Source organism: Trachypithecus francoisi, unplaced genomic scaffold (genome assembly GCF_009764315.1).
Source record: "Trachypithecus francoisi isolate TF-2019V2 unplaced genomic scaffold, Tfra_2.0 Lachesis_group7, whole genome shotgun sequence".
Lineage (NCBI taxonomy): Eukaryota > Metazoa > Chordata > Mammalia > Primates > Cercopithecidae > Trachypithecus > Trachypithecus francoisi.
In genome coordinates, this window is record NW_022681472.1 from 58,334,118 (window position 1) to 58,354,297 (window position 20,180).

The 20,180-nt window shown below is 40.9% G+C and overlaps 1 protein-coding gene and 1 pseudogene across 4 annotated transcripts in view; both read right to left on the reverse strand.

The window, feature by feature from the left end:
* The window catches only part of UBR5 (ubiquitin protein ligase E3 component n-recognin 5), a 156,116-nt gene that overhangs the window by 123,077 nt on the left and 12,859 nt on the right, over positions 1-20,180 (reverse strand). The window lies entirely within an intron of this gene.
* Positions 8,557-8,666, reverse strand: LOC117079715 (annotated as a pseudogene).

Consider the following 20,180-nt stretch of genomic DNA (forward strand, 5'->3'; position numbering starts at 1 on the left):
CCTCAACAACGTATATAACAAAAACTGGCCATTTGAGAAGCTGTTAACTCTAATGAAAAATTTAACACGCCTTTTTTTTTTTTTTTTTTGGACGTGGGATCTCCCTGTGATATTGCCCAGGCTGATCTTAAATGATCCTTCCACCTCAGACTCCCGAGTAGCTGGGACTACAGGCAAGCGCCATCACACTCAGCAGAGAAAGTTAACATATACTTCTGTATTAGTCTGTTTTCACACTGCTATAAAGACATACCCAAGGCTGGGTAATTTATAAAGAAAAGAGGTTTTATTGACTCATAGTTCTGCATGGCTGGGGAAGCCTCAGGAAACTTACAATTATGGCAGAAGGGGAACAGACACGTCTTCCATTGCAGCTAGAGAGAGAGAGAGCAAATGAGAACAGGGAAAACTGAATTACAAACCAAACGAGATCAGGGAAAACTGAATTATAAACCAATCAGCTCTTGACTGGGCATGGTGGCTCATGCCTGTAATCCCAGCACTTTGGGAGGTCGAGGAAGGTGGATCACTTGAGGCCAGGAGAGTTCAAGACCAGCCTGGTCAACATGGTGAAACCCCGTTTCTATGAAAAATACAAAAATCAGCCAAGCGTGGTGGTGTGCGCTTGTAATCCCAGCTACTGGAAAGGTTCAGGCATGAGAATCTCTTGAGCCCAGGAGGCAGAGTTTGCAGTAAGCTGAGACCCCACCCCTGCACCACTCTGCTGGGGTGACAGAGCAGGACCTTGTCTCAAACAAACAAACCAAACCATTAGATCTCATGAGAACTCACTATCATGAGAACAGCATGGGGGAACCACCCCCATGATCCAATCACCTCCCATCGGGTCCCTCCCTTGACATGTGGGGATTATGGGGATCACAATTCAAGATGAGATTTGGATGGGGACACAGCCAAGCCATATCCACTTCTTTCAGATACTGACAGCTCAAGCAGACAAACTATTAGTAAAGGCAGAAACATTGACAAAGAACATTAACAACCTTTCTTTAACAAATACACAGAAACCCGCTCCCCAAAGTGAGGAGTCACAGATTTTTTTTTAAGGCATAAAGCACTTATCTCTGACTTCTGAATTTAACAGATAAGTAAAACTTCCTTCAAATTTTACCAATTTTTTATTTTTCCAAATGAGATTCAGAAAAGAACAACTACTATTACTAACATTTAAGAAAAGATGGTTTTTAAATTTTAAAAAGTCAAAAAAGAAAAAAGAGCAAATTAAAACAAAACCTTTTTCTCACTAATCATGGACTGTGAAGATTTTCTTAGAAAATGGCACCACAGCAGAGAATTGTACAATTCAATATTTCTTAACTTTTTTGATCTCAGGGAAAAGAAACATACAGATATTTCCATTTAATAGTGAGTCTCTGGTATAAGAGTCTCCTTGTTTTACAGTTGAGAAAACGAGTGACTACAGAGGTTAAGTGATTTACCTGTAATTACTCAGTTAAGAGGAAAAGTGGGAAAGAAGGCATGTAAGAAAACCTTCCCTCTATCCTTGCCATCATGCCACAACCTGCCACAGGTCCAATTCAATTAACAAATACTTCCTGAACGCCCCCAGTATAAGGTTTCACAAGAAATAAAATGAACTATAAAATACAGCAGGGGACGAGGTCAGGGAGAGGAGACCAACAGAATCACCTGTGGAAGGGGCTTCTCTACATACGCGGGAATACCACGCTTAATAGTGGGCCACAGTTACAGAATCCAGTGTAATCTACCCTTCAAGAAGCCTAAACTTCAGGAAAAAAGGAAAGCTGAGAACCACTGATTCAAATCCACACATCTCAAGTAGTTTATAATCTACTTGTAAAAGCAAAGTAAGTAGAAAAACATTTCAAAAAAGAAATATAACACAAGGGTAGAGGGAGACACACACACACACACACACACACACACAAAGAAAACACAAACCCTGATTACAGTGACTTCAGAATAATTTTTTTAAAGCCTGAAGATCAACAGAAGCCTCACAAAATTAAATCTTGAGTGAGGCTTGAGTGCACTTTGGTAAGTTAGTTATTAAATGTGCATATCCTGGGATACTCATTTTCAGGAGGAAAATGCAGAGTTACTGCAAAGCCAATAGCAGGCTTCAAGCCTCTCCTTGAGAGCAAACCACAGACCACGGTCAAGAAACACAGATACAAGAGCAGAGATTATGACAAAAGTGTGTGCTAAAGAGAGAATCACATTAAAACACACACACGGTATGGAGAAGTTGTATATTTAGAGAAAACAGGAATAATTTTCATGCATGTAACTTCTAGTTAAATGTATGTATATCTTAAATACCTCCTGCAATTCCACTAAGATGACAAATTTTGAAAAACAAATGAATTCTAAAGTTACAAGGACAAAGAGAAACAGGAGGCTAGTGCATTCAACAAATTTTGGAAGCTGGAAAGCCGACAGACAAGCGGTCAATGAGTTCACGACAAAACTTTTAAACCTAAACCCTACATGGTAGGAGGAAGCCGAAAATGAACAGGTCAATTTTTAGGAATTGGAGGCATCACATTCCTCTAAAGCCTGAAGATAATGCAAAACAGGAACTGTTGGAAATTAGCATAAGGAGCAGTTAAACCCCTAGCTCCCCACCCTCTACACAGGAGACTGCTCCCCTTCCAGAGGCTAAACATTTCCTATGTAGCAAAATTCAACCAGAGTAATAATAGCCTGGGAACACACCCAGAATCGGTGTGGGAGGGAGAAGGGGTGTCAGAGACCAGAAGAAAAAGTGAAAGCTATCTGTTAAAATCAGTAATCAGCCCCCATCCCAGAATGCTTACAGCCACTCTCTTACCTGACAGGATTCCTCTTTGGGGAAACCAGCCCAAAAAGAAAAATATATATTTTTAACAGAATATTTTTTTAAGAAGTTGGTCTGATGGAAAACAGGGAAGAAAAGGTAAGAAAATCACAGTAGCTATGAAGGTGTCACACATCCAACCACCAGGAATTCCAAAAAGACAAAAATGGTAAAATGGATGGGGAGAGAAAAGTATTAAAGAAATAACAAGAAAATTTCCTGAATAAAGGGACCCATGAAGTATTTGGACCCAAAATACAATGAATAAGGAAAGGACCTACATCAAGGTACATCAGTGTGAAATTTCTCAACCAAGGGACTAAAGGAAGACCCTAAAATATCTCAGGGCATGAGGTCTTAAGGCATAGGGTTAGGGGGATGTCAAGCAGAATCAAAACAGCACTGAACTCCACAAAAGAGATACTGGAAGCTATGAAACAATGATGCAATGCCTTCAAAATTTTGAGGAAAAATTGTTCCCAACCAGAAATCATATATCTAGCCAACACAATGTACAGCCAAAAAAATTTTGGTTTCATCTTAATAAACCAAAAAAATGGCATACCAAAACCAGAGTAGGGACAAGCCTTTCTGAAAATGACACAGAACTTTTTAAACAATCAAAATGGATCCAAAATCCCTTAAAATGCCACTGAAACAGTTAAGTGAAAAAAACAAAACAAAAATCAATCCTGTCTTTTTGGATGAAGTATTGTACATAGACTCCCTAGTCCAACCAACTTTACAGCAATGATTCTCATCTTTTCCTCAAACATTAAAGGTACTATTTGTGTTTAAAATGTATACGAGCAATTTTAATCATCTTTCAATATTTTAAAGGTTAGTATACATTAACAGAAATCCTCAGGAGTGCCCTAAAAATCTGAACTGTGGCTGGGCACGATGGCTTATGCCTGTAATCCCAGCACTTAGGGAGGTCAAGGAGGGAGGAACACAGAGTCCATGGGTTTGACACCAATGTGGGCAACACAGTGAGACCCCGTCTCTACAAAAAACTTAAAAATTAGCTGTGCATGGTGGCACACGCCTATAGTCACAGCTACTTGGGAGGCTGACGTCAGAGTATCGCTTTTGAGCCTTGGAGGTTGAGGCTGCAGTGAGCCATGATTGTGCCACTGCACTCCACCCTGAGTGACAGAGCAAGACCTTGTCTCAAAAAAGAAAAATCTGAATTGCATACATCAATAAGTAGAGGTAGACAACACATTGTTACAGGGTTCCTAGGCTCCATGAAGCCACTGAGAAGCCCCGAGATGCTCTAAAAGGAAGGACAGCACCATGTAAGACAGAAGGCAAGATAATATAATACCCACAATGCTTCAGTCAAGAGTGGAAGAGATGGGTAAACAGCCATAGAGCAGATGGAAGACAGGAGCTTGGGGTGAAGAAGAGCGAGGAACAGAGCAAAGACCAAAATAAAACACACACACAGACAAATTTAGGGACAAGTCTCTTTAAAAACCAAAAGAACTCTGCTGAGCTACAAAGGAGTTCCAAGTTCCACCTAAAACCAGCAAATCTAAAAGGGCCTTGATCTTACTTCTCTAAACTGTCTTACTAGTTTGAGTTATTGGCTTGACCAGACAAGCAAGAAAAACTCTAACCACAACAATCAAGACCTAAAGGCTTGACCTTTAAACTAAATCAAGAGCTTTCATCTGAAACACCAACAAAGGGTTACTGAGTCGCTCAACACATACCAAAAAATAATTTGAAACAGAAATTCATTTGAATGATGGCAAGGGTTACTTAGACATTTGCATCAACAGGGTATTATTACAGCACACAATATGCTTAGTACAGAGCCTAGTACAAAATGTTAGCTGCTCCTGCTGTTTCTTCCGTTACCATTTCCAACTGAAAGAAAAACTGTTAAATGGGACTGGTAAAAAGGAATTTGGGGATGCAGAAATGCTGTTATTACAACTGCTACTTCTTATAATCAGTACCACTTTGGATGAACAGATCACAGGTGAACCCAAATATCTATCATTACATCCCATTAAAAAATAAGCACTCTTGAAAGACATTCAAAATAGATCTCATAACTAACTCAATACCTGGACATAACTGAAGTTCATGTATAAATTGTTCTGTATTTCATATTTACTGTAAAAATAATGTGAAGCATGGAATCTATCAAATTCCTGGTTATCTCAACTTCTCCAAATTACATTTATAGTTATCTCTATCCCACCCAAGTGACCTATCAAAAATACCAACAACAAGTATCATTAAGGTACCATGGTCCAGTAAGCACTTCCTCTTTTGACCTCTTCCAGAATTTCTTGACTCTATTTCTTTTTTGAGACAGGTCTCACTATGTTGTCCAGGCTGGACTGTAGTGGCTATTCACAGACACAATCATATACTGCACTACAGCCTCAAACTCTCAAACTCCTGGGTTCCAGTGATCCTTCCACTTCAGCCTTCCCCAGTAGCTAGGACTATAGGAACAAGCTACTGCACCCAGCTAATCCCATTCAATTTTGCATTTAATCATTTATTGCTTTGAATTGTCTCTCTGATACTGCTATTCTACCTTTTACATTTCTATTTTCCTAACTATATAGTAAGCTTACCCTTAAGGATAAGGCCTGTAACTTTTTGCACATCCAGGCATTTAGTACAAAGGAGGTACTGTGTGGATTGACTAAAGATATTAGAATATTATACAAAACCAGAGACCAACTGTTCACAAACTTTCTCACCCAAACACATAAAAAATAGAAACAATTCAGTGTTACTATGGTAATGATATAATGATTATAACATGATGTGCGTAGCCCGCCATATCATACCCTAGCATGTAAGGATGGAGAAGCAAGAGCTTCATAAATAGGTACTGGCACACTGACTTCAAACATGAACCATAGTCCCTGTTTCAACATTCACATGGAGGCCAGGTGCGGTGACTCACGCCTGTAATCCCTACACTCCGGGAGGCCAAGGCGGGTGAATCACCTGAGGTCAGGAGTTTGAGACCAGCCTGGTCAACATGGCCAGGCTGGTGGAAACCCCATCTCTACTAAAAATACAAAAATTAGCTGGGTGTGGTGATGCACGCCTGTAATCCTAACTACCTGGGAGACTGAGGCAGGAGAATCGCTTGAACCCAGGAGGCAGAGGTTTCTGTCAGTGAATCACAGCACTGCACTCCAGCCAGGGCACCAGAGCAAGACTCCGTCTCAAAAAAAGAAAAATGAGCACGGAGACTGTCACTTTATACATGGTGTCCTCTCCTCTATGAAACCCCACGCAAAAGGGAAGAAAATATACGCGATAATGACCCTGTCCTCTGCCAGCAGATTAAAATTTTAATAGTTTTTTAAAAAAATTCATGTAGACAAAAGCTAACAGTTAATGTACTTTTTTTTGTTTTTGTTTTTGTTTTTGTTTTGAGACGGAGTCTGGCTATGTCGCCCAGGCTGGAGTGCAGTGGCCAGATCTCTGCTCACTGCAAGCTCCGCCTCCTGGGTTCACGCCATTCTCCTGCCTCCGCCTCCGGAGTAGCTGGGACTACAGGCGCCCGCCACCTCGCCCGGCTAGTTGTGTTTTTTTTTGTATTTTTTTTAGTAGAGACGGGGTTTCACTGTGTTAGCCAGGATGGTCTCGATCTCCTAACCTCATGATCCGCCCGTCTCGGCCTCCCAAAGTGCTAAGATTACAGGCTTGAGCCACCGCGCCCGGCCAATGTACTGTTTTTAAAGGCTGGAGCACAATCTTTTACTATGACATTTTGTTTTTATCTACAAATATTTAAAACTTTAGTTCATATAGGCCGGGCATGGTGGTTCATGCCTGTAATCCCAGCACTCTGGGTGGCCAAGGCAGGCAGATCACAAGGTCAGGAGTTCGAGAACAGCCTGGGAATATGGTGAAATCCTATCTCTACTAAAAATACAAAAATCAGTCGGGTGTGGTGGAGGGCTCCTGTAGTTCCAGCTACTCTGGAGGCTGAGGCAGAAGAAATGCTTGAACCCGGGAGGCAGAGGTTGCAGTGAGCCAAGATCGCGCCACGGCACTCCAGCCTGGGTGACAGAGTGAGACTGTGTCTCAAAAAAAAAAAAAAAAGACCTGTGCTCAGAGACCCACCACTACGCGGCTGTACAGCAAAAGAACCACACTATCTCCTTCAACTCAAATTTCTTCCCCAAGAACAGTGTCAGGATGTGAAATAAAACAATGTTTGGAAAACACAGTGCTTCGTGCATAGTAACAATGCTAAAAATAACATTGCATTAAAATAACATTAAAATGTGCAAACCTCATGATTTACCTAATCAGCCTCTAAATATTATATAATTCTAGCCCAGAAACTTACATTCTTCAATATCCATAGGGAGACCTCCACAAAACAATAATTTACTATAATGTCAGTTTCTACCAGTGTTCCACGTAATCACATAAAGAAAACTTCTGTATCGATTATAAAACTCACAGCCCATTAGGTTTTCAAAATATCTCAATGTAAAAGATTCTCCAACACTTATGTCAAAACCATGATTAAGAAAAAGTTCCTGGTCAGGGGAGGTAGCTCATGCCAGTAATCCCAGCACTTTGGGAGGCCGAAGCAGATGGATCACTTGAGCCCACGAGTTCAAGATCAGTCTGGGCAACATGGTAAAACTCGAAACCCCATCTCTACTAAAAATACAAAAATTAGCCAGGTGTGGTAGCACGCACCTGTAATCCCAGCTACTCTCTGAGGTATGAGAATCACTTGAACCTGGGAAGCAGAAGTCACAGTGAGCTGAGATCACACCACTGCACTCCAGCCCCCGCAACAGAGTGAGACTCTGACAAGAAAGAAAGGAAGAAAGGAAGAGAGAGAGAGAGAGAGAGAGAGAGAGAAAGAGAGAGAGAGAGAAAAGGAGGGAGGGAGGGAAGTAAAGCTCCTGTGATACACTGAGCTTTGTAACTTTTTAGCCACTGTTTCTGTCTTGGCTTCAAGAAAGTCTAAAAAATGATTCTACTTAATTTGACACTTCACTAACATTTCTATCATCTTTCCCATTCAGAACTTCTTACTCCTTCCCCTCTGTTAGCCCTAGGCAGACCCTTAAAAACTGTCCAGTCTCACACATCCTTGTCTTATGAGTAACAAGAAAGCTTTCAGATATAAGGCCTCTTTTGATTAGAAACAAAATATGTGTTATGTATACAGAATATGTATAAAATAAATACAGGATCTTTCTCACATTCACACAAAAGATCCTGCAACTTCATCACATATTCAATGTAATAAAAACTGCAAAATACCCAAGAAAAATGGCACATATGACTAACAACCCCTTGAAAACTGACCACAAAATAGTATCAAAATACTCCCTTAGGCACAGCTATGAAATAATAAGCCCTATTTCCAATAAACTTTACATGCAAACAAATGTGTCTTCTTCATATTAATCATACTGGCAAGCCACACATTTATTTCAACAATCATGCCCCATACCCAAAATATTTTTGGAGTTTTCCTTTTGGAAGTGGCATTAAGGTTTATTTAGAATGCCACTACATACCCAGTCCCCAGTACAATGCCTGATACACAGTAGGCACGCAAACTATTAAATTAATATATACAATAGTAGTATTTCTGGGCAGATGTGTCTCTGAAAATAGAAAACATTCAGTCCTAAAGCTTACTAATTAAATGGATGATGAAGCCGAGTAGTTATTTTTCCTTTTTTTTGTATCAGAAGGGTAACGTGCTGATGATGTCATAACAAGGTTTGAGGGTGGCACATCTCACATATGCATATGAAGACCCAATCATCACGCTTATAATAGACTACAAAAGGCTCCTGATTAGTTTTTATAAAATACTACTTAGAAAATACACCCTGAGTCTGAGCAGATTCATAGTAAAGAACTAATCACTAACTCACATTTCAATCTTTAAGTCTCAAAAGACATCACGTTTCACATTTCCTAAACGATGTACCTAATCAATCACCTGACTATATAAGTAATACTAGTGATGTCAAATAAACACATTTATATTGACTTGCCTTGTGATTCGGACCTAGATGCTTTTAGGGGGCCTCTGTGATGGTAAACCAATTGTCGAGTTCAATAATTCTCTCTGGAAATTGTTCATTAATAGTTACACTTCCAGGCCGGGCGCAGTGGCTCAAGCCTGTAATCCCAGCACTTTGGGAGGCCGAGACGGGCGGATCACGAGGTCAGGAGATCGAGACCATCCTGGCTAACACCGTGAAACCCTGTTTCTACTAAAAAACTACCCAGGCGAGGAGGCGGGCGCCTGTAGTCCCAGCTACTCGGGAGGCTGAGGCAGGAGAATGGCGTGAGCCCAGGAGGCGGATCTTGCAGTGAGCTGAGATCGCGCCACTGCACTCCAGCCTGGGCGACAGAGCGAGACTCCGTCTAAAAAAAAAAAAAAAAAAACACACCGGTAATGAATACTGATAGAATGTTATTTCCTCATCCCTGCAATCAGGAGACTGCATAAGCGAGACTCCGTCTAAAAAAAAAAAAAAAAAAAAAAAAAAACACACCCGGTAATGAATACTGATAGAATGTTATTTCCTCATCCCTGCAATCAGGAGACTGCATAAGGAAACAAAAGTTGACAAACCCAAAACCCTCACCAACCATTAATCTCTTAGTAAAATGGTCTCCAAACATCCCTGTAAATGTAACAAGTGCACAAACTGGCCTATCACTTCCACATCTTTTGAAGCTAAGCCACTGCTAGTCACAGGCTGTTAATCTGACAATACCAGGTAGTCCGATGCAAAATATCTGCAAAATGAAGTTGTCAATCTTGCAAAAGGTACAAGACTTCATGAGGTCTAGAGAAAGCAATGCTGAGAAATTCAACAAAATGTACATACACGTCAGTGACAAACAAACATATACACAGACCAATTAAAAGACAATGAATATCGAAGCTGGGTGTAGTGGCTCACGCCTGTAATCCCAACACTTTGGGAGGCCGAAGCAGGAGAATCCCTGGAGCCCAAGAATTTAATATCAGCCTGGGCACCATAGTGAGACCCCATCTCTGCTTGGGAGGCCGAGGTAGGAGAATCACTTCAGCCCGGGAGGTTGATGCTGCAGTGTACAGTGATGGTGCCATTGCACTCCATCCTGGGCAGCAAAGCAAGACCCTGTCTCAAAGAAAATTAAACTGAAAGTGACAATTGTGCTTTAATATAGAATGTCAACATCAAATGATTACATGTAGCCCTTGGAAAAACCACAAATATGTTTGTAAAAATTACTCCACGATAAAATTCAAATGAAACCAAATGCAGCATGTGAACTTTGACTGAATTCTGGTTTAAAAATTCCCACTATTATACACAGACATTTTGAGGACAGATGGAGAAAAATGAATATACACTGAGTATTGGATGATATTAGGGAAGTTTTGTTAATTTCCTATAAAGTGTGGTAACGGTACAGTGGTTATATAGAAAAAGGAGAAAAAGGTTCATATTTAGAAGATACAAGCACATGTATTTAAAAATGAAGTATTACAATGACTGCAACTTTCAAATAGTTCAAAGTTATTTACATACACACATATGTTGCAAATATAGCAAAATCTTAGTAAGTTAGGCAGGAATATCATCACCCTTATTCAGCCAAGAAGTTACAGAAGATCCATCTTCCTCCCTCTACAATCCTTAGGATTAAAGATTTTCTTATAAAAGGGAGGCCGGGCCGGGCGCGGTGGCTCAAGCCTGTAATCCCAGCACTTTGGGAGGCCGAGACGGGCGGATCACAAGGTCAGGAGATCGAGACCATCCTGGCTAATACGGTGAAACCCCGTCTCTACTAAAAAAATACAAAAAACTAGCCGGGCGACGAGGCGGGCGCCTGTAATCCCAGCTACTCGGGAGGCTGAGACAGGAGAATGGCGTGAACCCGGGAGGCGGAGCTTGCAGTGAGCTGAGAGCTGGCCACTGCACTCCAGCCTAGGCGGCAGAGCCAGACTCCATCTCAAAAAAAAAATAAAATAAAATAAAAGGGAGGCGGGAAATATGTCAGAAGCGTTCGAACCACAGCAAATCCATCCTGAATTGTAGATGCTGGTTAAAGTAAGGCTGAGACCTTACTAGGCCGCGTTCCCAGACAGTTAGGCATTCTAAGTCACAGGATGAGATAAGAGGTCAGGACAAGATACAGGCCATAAAGACCTTGCTGATAAAACAGGTAGCAGTAAAGAAGTCAGCTAAAACCCACCAAAACCGAGAGGGCAATGTGAGTGACCTCTGGTAGTCCTCACTACTACACTCCCAACAGTGCCATGACAGTTTACAAATGCCATGGCAACGTCAGGAAGTTACCCTATATGGTCTAAAATGAGGAGGAACCCTCAGTTCCTAGTAACTGCCTACTCCTTTCTCAGAAAAACTCATGAATAATCCCTATTATTAAGATCAGGAAATAACATTCTATAGGTGTATGTTACCAGTATGATGGTTGACAGTTGGCCTGTCAGGTGTATTCTTTACTAGGGTATATGCTACTGTTTAGCATAAAATAAAGAAATAAACATAAAAATTAGCAATCAGCAGCCTTTGGGGACTGCTCTGCCTACCAACTAGCCATTCTCTATTCCTTTACCTTTTTAATAAACTTGCTTTCACTTAAAAAAAAAAATTTACTGAATCTAGAAGGTATTATCTACCTTCTAAAAGGTTATCCAGATAATTCATTGTTTGTTCTTTCAATTCTTCTGCATGTTTGAAAATGTTTACAATAGAATACTGGAAAAAACAAAAATAAAAATCTCACTAAAACTACACAAACACACACACACACCCCAGTCAAGAATCTCCATTTAAGGAATGCTTCCTAAAGAAAATACAGAGAAAAAAAAGGTAAAGTTATAATGTGCTATCTTTCACCTGAACCTGGGAGGCGGAGGTTGCAATGAGCTGAGATCATGCCACTGCACCCCAGTCAGGGGGACAGAACAAGACTCCATCTCAAAAAAAAAAAAAAAAAAGGAATTATATTTCTTTTAAGAAGTTTATAGGGCCAGGCATGGTGGCTCACACCTGTAATCCCAACACTCTGAGAAGCTGAGGAAGGCAGATCACTTGAGGCCAGGAGTTCGAGACCAGCCTGGCCAGCATGGCGAAACTCCCTCTCTGCTAAAAATATAAAAATTAGCCGAGCATGGTGGCACATGCCTGGAGTCCCAGCTGCTCTGGAGGCTGAGGCACAAGAATTGCTTGAACCAGGAAGGCGGCGGTTGCAGTGAGTCAAGATCCTGCCACTGCACTCCAGCCTGGGCAACTGAGTGAGACTCTGTCTTTACAAAAACAAAAAATTTCCGGCCGGGCGCAGTGGCTCAAGCCTGTAATCCCAGCACTTTGGGAGGCCGAGACGGGCGGATCACGAGGTCAGGAGATCGAGACCATCCTGGCTAGCACGGTGAAACCCCGTCTCTACTAAAAAATACAAAAAACTAGCTGGGCGAGGTGGCGGGCGCCTGTAGTCCCAGCTACTCGGGAGGCTGAGGCTGGAGAATGGCGTAAACCCGGGAGGCGGAGCTTGCAGTGAGCTGAGATCCGGCCACTGCACTCCAGCCCGGGCAACAGAGCGAGACTCCGTCTCAAAAAAAAAAAAAAAAAAAAATTTCTGGAGGAAAAAATATTTTAGATGAAACTAAATCACCATTCTTTATTCAATGACTTTCATGTTCTTATTTTAGGTGAATAAATAAGCTAAAACACTTTCCTAGGAATGTATTCTTTTTCTTCTTCTTGAGACGGAGTCTCGCTCTCGCCCAGGCTGGAGTGCAGTGGCACACTCTCAGCTCACTGCAACTTCTGCCTCCGGGTTCAAGCGATTCTCCTGCCTCAGATTCCTGAGTAGCTGGGATTACAGTCGCGCACCACTACGCCTGGCTAATTTTTGTATTTTTAGTAGAGACAGGGTTTCACCATGTTGGTCAGGCTGGTCTCAACTCCTGACCTCGTGATCTGTCCGCGTTGGCCTCCCAAAGTGCTGGGATTACAGGCGTGAGCCACCACGTCTGGCCAGAATTTATTCTTTTTCTATTATTAAAATAATATATACACATATACAGAAGTATATAAAATACAAAATCATAGCAAGAAATATTAAAAGTAATCAACCATAACCCAGAGGCAAGTATATCATCATTTTGTTTTAGCACTTATGAAACTTTAGTCTTTACCACGGTTAGTACCATAGACTTTTTCACCTCTTAGATAGAAAAATACATTGTCTTTTATTCAGTTCAGTGATTCTACTGGTCTCTCCAAAAGATTTGCAGGTTTTTTCCCAACGACAGCGAGGCATTTTAACTGAATCATCCATTCAAGCTTGATCGTCCTAATTAACAATAGCAAACACTAACAACTTGGCTGGAGAGAGGTGAAGTACATTCTTTGTAGCCATGAAATCAAGCAACTTGCCTACATGGAAAATGGAATTCACACCCCTTAGCGCACTAGTTCCATTACTCTATGCCTAACCAACTATATTACCAGTTATGGCCAATTTATGGCCTAGCACATCATATTTACTTGATCATGATATTACCAAAGTCATTACTGAATATAATAAACAAGATATCCTTTTCTACAAGGAAATTATTCAACTGATTTGAAACTATGTACACATCAGTCTAAGCATTCTGGGTTTCTTTTAGTTCCTCAAATACACAGCAGTCTCTCACCTTATGGTCTTCGCATGTGCTCTTCCTTCTGCCTAAAGAGCTCTTCTAGTTCTTAACACCTTGTCCTACATCCTATAGCTCCCCCACCAACCCCTCAGCCTACCTCCTTTTCATTCACTATCCCGATTCTCATTTTCAACACTTCTTCAGATAAGTTTTTCCCCTGCCCAAGACTGAACTGGTGCCTCTAGTGAAGAATCCTGAACTTTCCCCTTTTACTGTACTTGTCACACGGTCCTGTAATTGTCTCTTTTCATGAACCAACCACCACCACCAGATACCCAAGACTAGAATGACAGGCAGCAGACGCCCCTAAATCTTGCTGAATAATTAAACACCATTTTAATGACTTCACACACACACACACACACACACATATACACACACACACGCACGCGCGCACACCCGTTTGGATACATATACACAAACACCGTGTATTCATATTTATAATTACATAAATACACATACATATACACAGTGTGTGTTCACATTAATACATAATTACATACACACACACACACGCACGCGCGCACACCCGTTTGGATACATATACACAAACACCGTGTATTCATATTTATAATTACATAAATACACATACATATACACAGTGTGTGTTCACATTAATACATAATTACATACACACACACACACACACACACACACACACGTAGAAAAACAAGTAACTTCCTCTATCCTTTGCAAAGGAAAAGCAATAAGGCTAAGTTAATGAAGGGTGGAGTCTTTGCTACTTAACTAATCACCTAAGCACTCCGGCCCTCAGTTTCCTCAGCTATAAAATAAAATCCTAAAATCCTTCTTGGTGTAAAGTTTCGATGAACATCTCAAAACATTCTACTCAGCAGTGTAAAGTCACAAGGTAATATCTATTACAGTCTAATACACAGAACAATGGGTTTCCTGGAAAACAGAAGTTTAAAAGCTTCTCATTGAGCATTTGGCAGTACTAGGACCTCCTAAACAGCCTTCTCAAAAAACAAGAGCAACACTCTTAATCCATTAGAAATTAAAGGTAAACAAACATTTTCAAACTCAGGTGATATGCCATCATCAATGCGCTTTTGCTTTATCACATACTTGATAAAGCTGCACTCCAGCCTGAGCAACAGAGTGAGACTCCATGTCAAAACACAAAATAAAATAAAGGGGGAAGGGGTGAGGAAGCAATAAAGAAGACCTGGGGATGCTTTTTAAGAGCTTCTCTTCAGTTAAACTAACCAGATAGCAAGAGTTTAGAAAGCTCTATTTTCTGTCCACTACAACTAAATACCTATTAGAATAAGTACAAAAAAAGTAGAAGGGCAGGTCTGAGGCAGGAAATAAAAATCAAACCTTAAAATGGCAGAACTGGCCAACATATATCAAATGTAACTCATAAAACAGTATCTATAGCTCTACAGTCACACAGATTCAAGGCTGAAATGAACTTTCAGACATTAAATATACCTCCTCATTTACAAACGAGTAAAATGAAACTCACTGCATGAAAATGACTATGTGACTGGTCAGTGGAATGACCAAGCCTCCTAACTCCAACTCTATAGTTTTTCCAGTTCTCAGAGCTCTCTTCCATAGGGCCTGTCTGTGGTAGGCACACAGTATCTTTCGTATACACGTATCACTCTACAAATTCTGCAGGAATTGCAATACTTGATAATTAGTGTCAATATCATAAAACAAACTTTCCAAAGATAGGTAAAATGTTATTACAAAATTTAACAGATATATCTAAATTCAAATTATCTATCTATCTATCTATATATATATATATATATATTTTTTTTTTTTTTTTTTCTTGAGACAGAGTCTTGTTCTGTCACCAGGCTGGACTGCAGTGGCGCGATCTAGGCTCAGTGCAACCTCCAACTCCCTGGTTCAAGCGATTCTCCTGCCTCAGCCTCCCAAGTAGCTGGGATTACAGGTACACGCCACCATGCTCAGGTAATTTTTTTGTATTTTTAGTAGAGATGGAGTTTCACCTTGTTGGCCAGGATGGTCTTGATCTCGTGACCTCGTAATCTGCCTGCCTCGGCCTCCCAAAGTGCTGCCCGACCCAGTCTCATTTTTGAGTATCTCTGTGCGAGCAGCATTTGAAGACTCCATATAGTCAATCCCAGCCTGTGCACAATGAGCAAATAGACTCTCTGCAAGGCTCAGGTATCCTATCATCCCTCCATCAATGTCTATAAACCAAAATTCAAGAGAACTGAAGAAGAGGATAAATCAGTCCACACGTCCTGCAACCTTGTCTTCAAAGTTCTTCCTACGCAACCATTAGATCCTTCTTCCTTATCATTTATATTATCAATTAGCACTTAATTCCTTCTTTACATGTCTGTCTCCTCATTAAACTGAAAGCTCCATGAGGGCAGAGGCCAGCCATCTTTGTATTCCAATGTATACACAGGTTAGCTGGCAAAGTATTTGTTGCACTGAGTTAAAGAATAAAAATCTGGCTGGGTGCGGTGGCTCACGCCTGTAATCCCAGTACTTTGGGAGGCCAAGGCAGGCGGATCAACTGAGGTCAGGAGTTCGAGATCAGCCTGGCCAATATGGCAAAACCCCATCTCTACTAAAAATACAAAAAATTAGCCAGGCATGGTGGCACACGCCTGTAATCCTAGCTACTCGGGAGACTGAGGCAGGAGAATCGCTTGAACCCAGGAGGCGGAGGTTGCAGTAAGCCGAAATCGCCACTGCACTCCAGCTTGGGCAACGAGTAAAACTCTGCCACAACAACAACAAAAAAAAGAATAAAAACCTTTTTCCCACTTTCCTTGTTCACTTATTTTCCATTCATCAATATAATTAAGTAAAAGAAATCATGGACAATCATAGATTCACAGTTCTTTCTTCCTCTGAGTCATTCTATAATACAAAAACCCTTTTCCAAATATTCCATGTTCATGGATTGGAAGAATCAGTATTGTTAAAATGTCTATACTACCCAAAGCAATCTCTACATTCAACGCCATCTCTATCAAAATACCAATGACGTTCTTCACAGAAATAGAAAAAATAATCCTAAAATTTATGTGGAACCACAGAAGACCCAAAATAGCCAAAGCTATCCTGAGCAAAAGAACAAAATTGGAGGAATTGCATTAGCTGACTTCAAATTATACTACAGAGCTATAGTAACCAAAAAGCATGGTACTGGCATAAAAACAGACACACAGACCAATGGAACAGAAAAGAGAACCCAGAAACAAATCCATACATTTACAGTGAACTCATTTTCAACAAAGGTGCCAAGAATATACACTGGGGAAAAAAACAGTCTCTTCAATAAATGGTGATGAGAAAATTGGATGTCCATATGCAGAAGAATAAAACTAGACCCCTGTCTCTCACCATACTCAGAAATCAAATCGAAATGGGTTAAATTTAAATCTAAGACCTCGAAGTTTGAAACTTCCCCCCCAAAAAATGGGGAAATTCTCCAGGACATTGGACTGGGCAAAGATTTCTTGAGTAACACCCTACAAGCATAGGCAACTAAAGCAAAAATGGACAAATGGGATCACACCAAGTTAAAAAGTTTCTGCAGGCTGAGCGCGGAGGCTCATACTAGCACTTTGGGAGGCCAAGGAGGCTGGATCACAAGGTCAGGAGTTCGAGACCAGCCTAGTCAACATGGTCAAACCCTGTCTCTACTAAAAATACAAAAATTAGCTGGGCATGGTGGTGGGTGCCTGTAATCCCAGGTACTCAGGAGGCTGAGGCAGGAAAATTGCTTGAACCCAGGAGGCAGAGGTTGCAGTGAGCCAAGATCATGCCACTGCACTCCAGCCTTGGCAACAGAGCAAGATTCCATCTCAAAAAATAAAAATAAATAAATAAATAAATAAAAAGCTTCTGCAATCTAAAGCAAACAATCCACCAAGTGAAGAGACAATACACAAAATGGGAGAAAATATTTACAACTATCCATCAGATAAGAGATTAATAATGAGAATATATAAGGAGCGCAAACAACTCTACAGGAAAAAATCTAATAATCTAATTAAAAATGAGCAAAAGGTCTGAATAGACATTTCTCAAAAGACATATAAATGGCAAACAGGTATACGATGAAAAAAAGCTATTCCCTACCACAATCACAAGAGCATGGAAATAGGAGTTAAAAAAAGACCAAATGATCTAGCCCAACTCTCTCATTTTACAAATGAGTTGTATCATTTATTCACCATATGGCCAGTCGTATCATCATATGGCCAGTGTCGGATACAAAGAACAAATTCACGATCTTGCTTACTCCAACTTACATTCTATCTACCACCATATCAGACTATCTAAAAATTTAAATCACTACATATTATCTCATCAATTTTTTTTTTTTTTGAGACAGAGTCTCACTCTGTCGCCCAGGCTGGAGTGCAATGGCACCATCTCAGCTCACTGCAACCTCCACCTCCCAGGTTCAAGTGACTCTCCTGCCTCAGCCTCCTGAGTAGCTAGGATTACAGGCGCTCGCCACCACGCCTGGCTGATTTTTGTATTTTTGGTAGAGAAGGGGTTTTGCCACATTGGCCGTGCTGGTCTCGAACTCCTGACCTCAGGTGATCGGCCAGCTTCGGCCTCCCAAAGTGCTGGGATTACAGGCGTGAGCCACTGTGCCCAGCCTATATCTCATCAATTTACAATCACATCTAAAAATGCAAAGTTTTCTTTAAACTTGTGTCTTCTAATCTATGTTATCTTAGAATAAACAATTTTGGCTGGGAGCAGTGGCTCACACTTGCAATCCCAACACTTTGGGAGGCCAAAGGAGGTCAGGAGTTTGAGACTAGCCTGGCCAACATGGTGAAACCCCGTTTCTACTAAAAATACAAAAAATTAGCCAGGCATAGTGGCAGGCGTCTGTAGTCCAAGCTACTCGGGAGGCTAAGGCAGGAGAATTGCTTGAACCTGGGAGGTGGAGGTTGCAGTGAGCCAAGAAGGCACCACTGCACTCCAGCCTGGGCGACAGAACAAGACTCTGTCTAAAAAAAAGAAAAAAAAAAAAAATCAAAAATGCACATGCGGAGAATGTTTCTATCTCTAGTATTCTGACATGGATGCCAAAAATATCTAGCATAGTGTGTTACCACTGAAGGAAGTTGGGTGATGGATCCATGGTACCTCTCTGTACTAATTTGCATCTTCTTTTGAGTCTGTAATTATTTCAAAGTAAAAGGTTAGAAAAACAAGCTAGGTGCAGTGGCACTCACCTATAATCCTAGCCACTTGTCTGTAATCCCAGCTACTCCCAGGAAGCTGAGGCAAAAGGGTTGCTTGAGCCCAGGAGTTCAAGATCAGCCTAGGCAACACAGCAAGACCCTGTCTCAAAAAAAAAAAAAAAGATACAAAAACAATACATGGCATACCCACCTGATGCCACTCCCTGAGCTCACTAATCTACAACCTCACTCTTCTCCAAGCTTTCCCCATGAGCCAGAAAAAGCTCCAAACACTTCTCAACCCAAAATTTCAGGATGGTTTGGTACGGCAATTGAAACACACCAGCCATCCCTGGCGTAGCACTTTTTGCACATGGGAAGCACACAAGCATTTACTCAACAAGAAAAACTAATCTAACACTGTTCTCAAACCCTGTGCAGGCAATAGCATGGAAAACACAGCCCAAACTCTACCTCTTGTAGCAGTCTTTCATAGTGCTACTATCAATGGATGAGCCTCATTTCTCCCAGCTAGACTGTGACCTTACAAGCACCCAAATGCATTTTAAAAAGCTATCCTTTCAGTACCTCACAGTTGTATAGAGGACCTAGAATTTATGTAACTTAATCTAAATTTTTCCAATTTCGTGGTTAAAAAAAAAAAGAAGTGAACATAAACAAACTACTCTAATAAGTCTTCTCTCTTAATTGGGCAAATTATTTCCTCGCATTTTGGTCTTACCACGCACACACACGGTGGGAGTAAAATTGAAGGAACAGAAGAGAGGAAGAGAGAAAGAGAGAAAATCAAGGAACAGGAAAATATCCTATTCTCAAACAGACAGGTATAAAACCTGTAAGTCTAACGGGAAAAGGAAGGTTGGAGGCAGTGAAGAACTGGCAAGTTTGGCCCTATTTGCCATCATCAATTAATGTTAAGACAAAGAAAAGAGGTCTTCAAGCTTTGCTGCTCCTGAAGACTACACAGTGGTCTTCAAGCTTTGCTGCTCCTGATGACAGTCCATCCCATGAGATGCACTGCTTTAAATCAAGAGACCTCCTGACTGGGAAAAGCCACCACAATCCATGATTTTACTACAGTTTGATTAGGTATGTTACAATAATTCCAATTCAACTGTCAGAAAAACCTTCTACTTAAAAAAAAAAAAAAAAACTTAAACGTATCATGTCCCCAATCCCCAAAACATGCTATTATCTCTCAAGAATGCCTTAAAATTGATCAAAGAAAGACAAAGACTGAATCTTCATGTCAATTGAAGAAGCTTTTTACATTCCCAGAGCCCTCTGAAGAGCAGAGAGACCCTAGAGAAAAGCAAAATACCAACTGTCCTCAAGTCCCTGCCACTCTAGAGTTTCACGAAACCAGAAACATTCAGGGACGGTATGGGGTGGCTGCTAATTCCTGTACTGTACTACAGTACTGACTCCT